The sequence below is a fragment of the Olea europaea genome, chromosome 21, assembly GCF_002742605.1.
Source record: "Olea europaea var. sylvestris chromosome 21, O_europaea_v1, whole genome shotgun sequence".
NCBI classification, from domain to species: Eukaryota; Viridiplantae; Streptophyta; class Magnoliopsida; order Lamiales; family Oleaceae; genus Olea; species Olea europaea.
In genome coordinates, this window is record NC_036257.1 from 9,554,039 (window position 1) to 9,561,460 (window position 7,422).

Here is a 7,422-nt window from a genome sequence, read left to right on the forward strand (position 1 = left end):
TCAATTTTTCAATTGTAGAACAAAGAGAGTTGTTCTTACAACATTCTTCTCATTTCATTCTACTAAGTAAAAGGAAATAAGTTAAGAATCAATTTCATCCAATCCTAAACACTTCTCAATTTGATTTCTTTTATTCCTTCGTAACTTACTAGATTTATTAATGTCTATAGAAGATGTTTCATCTTGTGTTCCACTAGAGCTTGAGATCTCTCTATGAGTTTAATTTAATTCATTATTTGAATATAGTGAATTCTCAAAGAACTCTATGTCACTGGATTCAATAATCACATTGGTCTCCAAATTTAATAACATGTATGATTTGCTATTACTAGTATACGCAATAAAGGTACATTTAATATCACCTTGACCCAATTTGGTCTTACTAGGGTTCATGTTGCTATAATAAGCAAGACACCTCCACACTATGAAGTATCCAATGTTAGAATTTCTTCATTTCCACAATTCATATGGAGAAACTTTCATAAATTTAGAAGGAATCCTATTTAAGATTCTTCATGCACTCAACAATGCTTCATCCCATATATTAAATAGCAACATAGCATAACTTAACATAGTATTTATCTTTTCAACTAAAGTCTGATTTTTTTTCTTTCTACTATGCCATTTCGTTTAGGTGTTCTTGGTGCTGAACATTGATGAATTATGCCTTCTTATTCACAAAACAAGTTAAAATCACTAGAAAAATACTCATCTTCTCTATCATTTCTTAGATCTTTTATTTTCTTACTTAGATGATTTTCTACTTCATTTTTATATACTTTAAACATATCAATGGCTTCGTGTTTATCTAGGGATGTTAGCGAGCCGAGCCGAGCCAACTCGCGAGCCGAATCTCAAGGCTTGTGTCCGCTTCGAGCAAAATGAAATGGGCTTTCTTCGAGCTCGAGCCGAGTTAAGTAAAAGCTTTACCAAAATAACAAGGCTCGGCCCAAGCTTTCGGCTCGAGCCTTAGTGAACCGAGTTGAGCCCAAGCTGCGCTAGCTCGATTTTTTCTCAGTTTTTTATATTAAATATAAGGCACTCGACTGCCTAAAAAAGGGAGCGAACCGCCAATTGCCTTTGATCACATTTTCTAAAAGGCTCGAGCTAGAGCTAGCGAGCCACACGGGCCGACTTGGGCTTTTTTAGGTTGAGTCATGGGTGGTCCGAGCCGGCAAGCCTAATTGACATCCCTATATTTATGTTTCATCAAATAAACATATGTATTACTAGAGAATTCATCTATGAATATAATAAAATACCTATTTTCACCTCTAGTCACATGCCATTTAACTCACATATATCTTTATGAATTAATTTTAAGATACTAGAAATCCTTTTTACACTTTGATAAGGTTTTCTAGTCATCTTTGATTTTATGCGTGTTTTACATTTAAATGTATCATTTTCATTGTATGATATTATGTTACATTTCGACATTCTTTTCATAGTATTTTTACCTATGTGACCTAATCTAGCATATTGTAAAGTAAATAAATCAACAATATAAGCAAAGACAACTTTATTATTAATTGTCTCATTATCGATACAAAGTTTGACCATTCTTTCATAAGAATAGCATTTTCCAACAAATCTTCCATTTAGGATAGTACAAGTTTACCTGAAACTTATAAACATTTTTTATACCCAGTTTTTCTAAGAGATTTTCACTAACTATGCTCCTATTCATATCAAGAACGTGTAGTACATTGGTCAAGGTAACGGTCTTATCGAAGGTGAAGATGATCTCTACATTTCCTTTCCCTACCACCTTACAATGAATTTCATTACCGATTTGAATGTCTTTATCTCCATCAACTTTATAATAAGTTTTGAATAAAGATTGTCATATGATACATGTACAGTTGCACATATATCATACCACATTCCAGGAACTTTTCCTTTGATTGCATTAATCTCGCTTATAGTGGCAACAATGTGTCTTTTTTGATGGAGTTCACCTTTTCTTCAGAGTTGTTTCATTTCCGATGTTGACATTCATTTGTATAATGTCTAGGTTTCCCATGTACAAAAAACCACCTTTGGACTTCTTCTTGGACTTGTTAAAGTTTCTTAAAGGGTTGTTGGATTTCCTTGAAGGATCAATTTTTATACAGCATTGCCTTAGAGTATCTTCATAGGAATTGTCATTCTTATCTCTCATCCTTGACTCTTCCTCAATGCAAAGATATTTCTACAATTGTTCCAAAGAGTGATCTTCGAAACTATGCATGATTCTCTTCGGATATTCGTTCCAAGTTCCTGGGAGCTTTGTAATAATTGCTCCCACTTGGAAATTTTTTAGAATCTCAATTTTGATAGTCTTCAACTTATTACAAGAATTTGTAATTCATGTATTTGGGGAAGAAAGAGAATATTATAAAAAAATTAAAAATCAAAATATTTTGAAATTAAGAACTTATTGGTACTTTCTTCTTTGACTTTGTACTTACTTTTCAAAGCATTCAAAATTTTCTTTGTGGAAGAAGTGTTGGTGTATAGATCATACAATCGATTGGATAGAGCGTTGATAATATGGCCATGGCATATAAGTTCATTTTCTTGACGCTTTTGTCGTTCGGCTCTTACTACATCGGTTTCTCCATTAATTGGTTTTGGTAATGGTGCAAATTTTGGATCAAGGACGTATATCTTCAACGTGTTAGAACGAATTTCAATTTATCTTACCATCTTGAAAGGTTAGTTCCATCAAAACGATCCAAACGAACTAGGTCTTGATTCATCAACTTGAACATCGCCATAGCGGTTTTATTCTCCATTGTAGGAATCTAGTTTGAGATTATTGAAAATGTCTTCACAATGAAGGGAATGGAGAAGAAATAAAGAATAAAACAAGGAATAAAATATGAAGAACAAGGCACGAACACTTAATCGTTCTCCTCAAATGATATTTGTTCCCCCTCAGATTAAATTTGGTGCTTAAATGGATTATCGGCAAATGGTTTGTGAATTAGTCAAGCCTTGTAAATGATTTAACACTTAAACACTTAATGTAATAATTCAAAACTTGAGAATGCAAAATAAGTTTTGAATATGAAGAAAACATTGATTTTTAATACTTTTTTGAATGAAGAAAATGATCTAAAATGTGACTATATGTTTTTCAATATTTTTCCTTGATAATCAACCACATTTATATAGCCATCATACAATATCATACGAAGTGGTGCCAAAAAACATTTGGAAAGCCACCAAAATTTAAATAAAAATGGTTATAAATGGCTAGAATAGTGTTTTGTGCATCGCACAGAACAAATTTATGTGACCGGATAGATTATTATACGGCAAGGTTTTTAGGCCTTGTAAATGCCTATGTGATCATAGCCTCTTTTGGTCTATGCTGTCACATCGACCAAATATTGGTCTCCAAATACGATTTTTCATTCCACATACGTCTTATTGATTTTTGAACAATATACAACACTTTGATGAACTACATGTAAAGCTTCTAAAATTTGAAGCTTCACAAGTAACAAAATTGAAACTTCATATTTTCCCCACTTCTACTACACCGACAAGTCACATTAACAATGGGTGGTGCAACTCATCCAACTTTGGTGGCAACACATGAAACATAAACAATTATTGGTGCCCATCTTCAAACTCAGGCAACAACAGTAAGGGTTGGTGCCTTTAGCCCAACAATTGCACCTCCCTACGACTTTATCTTGGATATTCCAAATATGTAGAATCTAAGGATATAATACTAAATACTGCCCTACATTCCGTTTGGTACCAATTACTTCATCCAACAATTCTTGTTGGATTTTATGCTCAATAATAAAAAGATGAAAGAGAGACATCAAGACAAGTATTTATGTAATTCAACAATGTGCCTACATCCACGAGGAGTGAAGTGGAGTTAATTTTATTTAGTATGAATAATAGGGTTACGTTATTAGTATTTATAGTAAACCTAGTCTAAGCACATACAAAACTTTAAGGTCAATACAAGAAAATACCCCTGTGCATTTCCGCAGGCCCCCAACCCATTAAGCATCCCTAACAAACCAACAGTGAATTAAAACCTGCAAGGTCGATGCCGTTGCTCTGCTTCATTCCGTTCGATATTCTACACTTCCCTTACTCCGCTTAGACATCGCCCTACTTAATCCAATAAATCTGTGTTATACTCTATATAAGCCATATACACAAATAATTCTGCTTCACCATTGTCAACTACTCTTTCTTCATGGTAACCAAGAACTTATTTTGCTGCCAACACCTCCAGCTACCTAACATAACTTTTAGACAGTGGTACTACTTATCACATCACCTCGAACTTGAGAAATCTATCACTTCATGTACCATACACCAACTCTGATGTAATTAAGATTGGAGATGGTACGTATCTCATATAACACACATTGGTTCTACATCTCTCAAAATTTCTAGTTCTCAATTTACCTTAGATAATGTTCTCTGTGTCCCAAACATGAAAAGGAACATGATTTCCATTTCCAAATTTTATATTTCCATAAATGCTTCCATTGAAATTTTACCATATTCTTTTTCATATAAGAACTACACACTAGTGCATTGCTTTTGAAGGGTCAAACTAAGGATGTCATATTTGAATTGTTGATATTCTCACCATTATTTGCTTTTTCTAGTGTCAAGATTAATTCGTCTGAGTGACATCTCATATTAGGACATCCCATCTTTTCTATTTTAACGCCTATTATTTCTAATTATCAGATTTATTTTCTTCTACGACTTCAAATATTTCGTGTAATGCATGTCATTGTAATAAGAGTCACAAACATTCTTTTTTCCATTTCCACTTTAATTTATCATCTACCTTTTCAAATAATTTTCATTGATGTATGAAATTCATCGATTATTTCTTATGATGGCTTTAAATAATATGTTATTTTTGTTGATCCATTTTATCATGTCAAATAAAAAATAGAAGGAAAAGATTTATTAATAAGATTTAAAACCTTTTTTTGATCATAGACATCCACATTTCCGTCATGAGTTTTTAGCTCCACCATAGAAGGAGGATAAGGGTTAGGATCCTCAAACTATCTATATATAATAAAAATGGCTAGTATACGTAAAAGGAGGGCATAAACCTAACATTCTAAAAGTAACATAGCAATAAATGTCTAAAAGTAAAATGAAAGCAATAAATGAGAAAGTACTAGTTTCCATATAATGAAAGAATAAATAAATGAAAACTAATCTGTGAATCTCTAAAGATGGAAAATCCATATGTGAGAGAATAAGATTTAAAACCATCGTGGAAAAACACTTCCATCAAACCAAAAACACTTTCTATTCTGATAATGGTGGTGAATATATTGTTCTTGCTTTTCAAGGCATATCGCATCCTACTTCTCTACCCCACACACCCAAACACAATGGTNTTTTTTACATGTACATAGGATCCTATATTTGAAATTAGTATAAGGCCCCCAAAATCTTAAAGTCGGCCTTGTATCCCAATGTTGCCTATCACGAAACTTTTAGCCCTTGACACACCAGCTTCGTGTAACACCACTAATCCAGAACATAAAATGCGTCAATGATAGATACCAACTGAAAGTCGGACCCATCATCACGGCTACTACAATATGCAACATTTTACAATTTTTTTTTAACAGAATTTTAGTATTATCTTCCCTGTGATTAGGACTAACCCGCCTATAATTCATGATGTACAAATCCTAAAATATAACACAACACAATAGAGATAAGTCGAAACCTCACTTTTACTATGCAAATAACAAGAAATGCACATATGGATGTAAAATAGACGGTGAGCCACATAACTATCTACAAGTGATGCAAAATCATATATGAAAATGGATGTATCCTAAAACACCGACTACATGCTCTATGAAATGAGTCATACTAGCAAACTCTATCATGTGGCTCTGATTTCGAAAGCAAAAGCTCAACTCCAAAAGATACCCTGAAACTCAACTACTACCTGATAAAAAAAAAATGTAGAAAAATATATGAGTTGATAGCTCAATGAGTAGACAAGCTCAAAATAATTATATTTTCCCATTTTCACCTTTTTTTAATCAAAAATTGAGTTTACATCATTTTGCGGTTCACAATATAGCAGCATCTAATAATAATAGTCAAGAAGCAAGACACCTCATAGTACTGAAAAATATCATCCCATCATCATGATATAATCATCAACTGAAATCTATAAACCATTTTATCACATCAGATGTACTTAAAAATCAACAAAAAACGTGCCATTTGACTGAAATTTGTAATCTAGTCACACACGCATCGACTGCTCTTCAAGCTAATCACTCTCAACACAGGCCTCAGGCCCTCGAGTCTCAAAGACATCTCATTATCAATTCTAAAATACGACCAAGACCTCTCAGTGAACTATATGTATACGTCAAGACCCCTTCATCCTCAGTCAAGACCCCTCGTGTAGTATGAAACACGATTAATGTCCCTTAGTGCACTAGAAGAAGTATATAATCATGGGTACTTTTCTAGTTGATCTCAATATCACAGATGTCTCACATACCGATTCACAAATACTCCATATACAATCTTTGATGCTGCACATGTATCATAGTGAAAGATTTTTCCATAATTATCACATCACCTAACACATAATTGCAGATAATATAATAATATAATTAATTTATAACTATGTATGCAAAATCAACTCGATTGGTAGGCTGTCTCGATATCTGTATCGCCACCTAAATTGTAATGTAATTTTTAGATTAACAATTAACTATTTTAAGAAATTCTGATAATTACGTAGACGATACTAAAACTTAATCTTTTCATGTTTAGGTGATTTCTAAATTTTCTCTAATCACTTAAGCTAATTTTTCTTTCATTTAACATAATTACATAGCTTATTATACTTAATTCAATAATTTTCCTTCGATAAAATTGAATTTAAACTAACAATTTGACGACCCTAAAATTTAACATAACTTTCCAATAAGTAACTTTTTACTCACCTTTGATTTAAAGAATTCAAGCTTAATAGTAGAAAGTGCTTATTTTCTAACAATATTGACGAANTTTAATCACTTCGTTAGTTGTGGATGGTCAATTCATCAACTTGATGTTAACAAAGATGTTTATTTTTATTTTTTTTGCAATGTCATCTAAGTGAGAATCTATTTTTGCACAACCACTGGGTTTCATTGATCAAGACTTTTTTTTTCATGTGTGCAAACTTAGAAAAGCTATTTGTAGGCTAAAATAAGTTCCACGAGCTTGGTATCAAGAATTACAAAATTTCTTTCTTAGCTATAATTTTAAAAATTCACACGCGGATACATCAGTATTCTTTGTGCTTCATCTGGCAGGCATTTTGATGTATGATGAATAAGAAAGAAAGAAAAAGGAGAAGGGAGGAGAAGAGAAAAAGGGAACCGGGGGGGGGGGGGGGGGGGA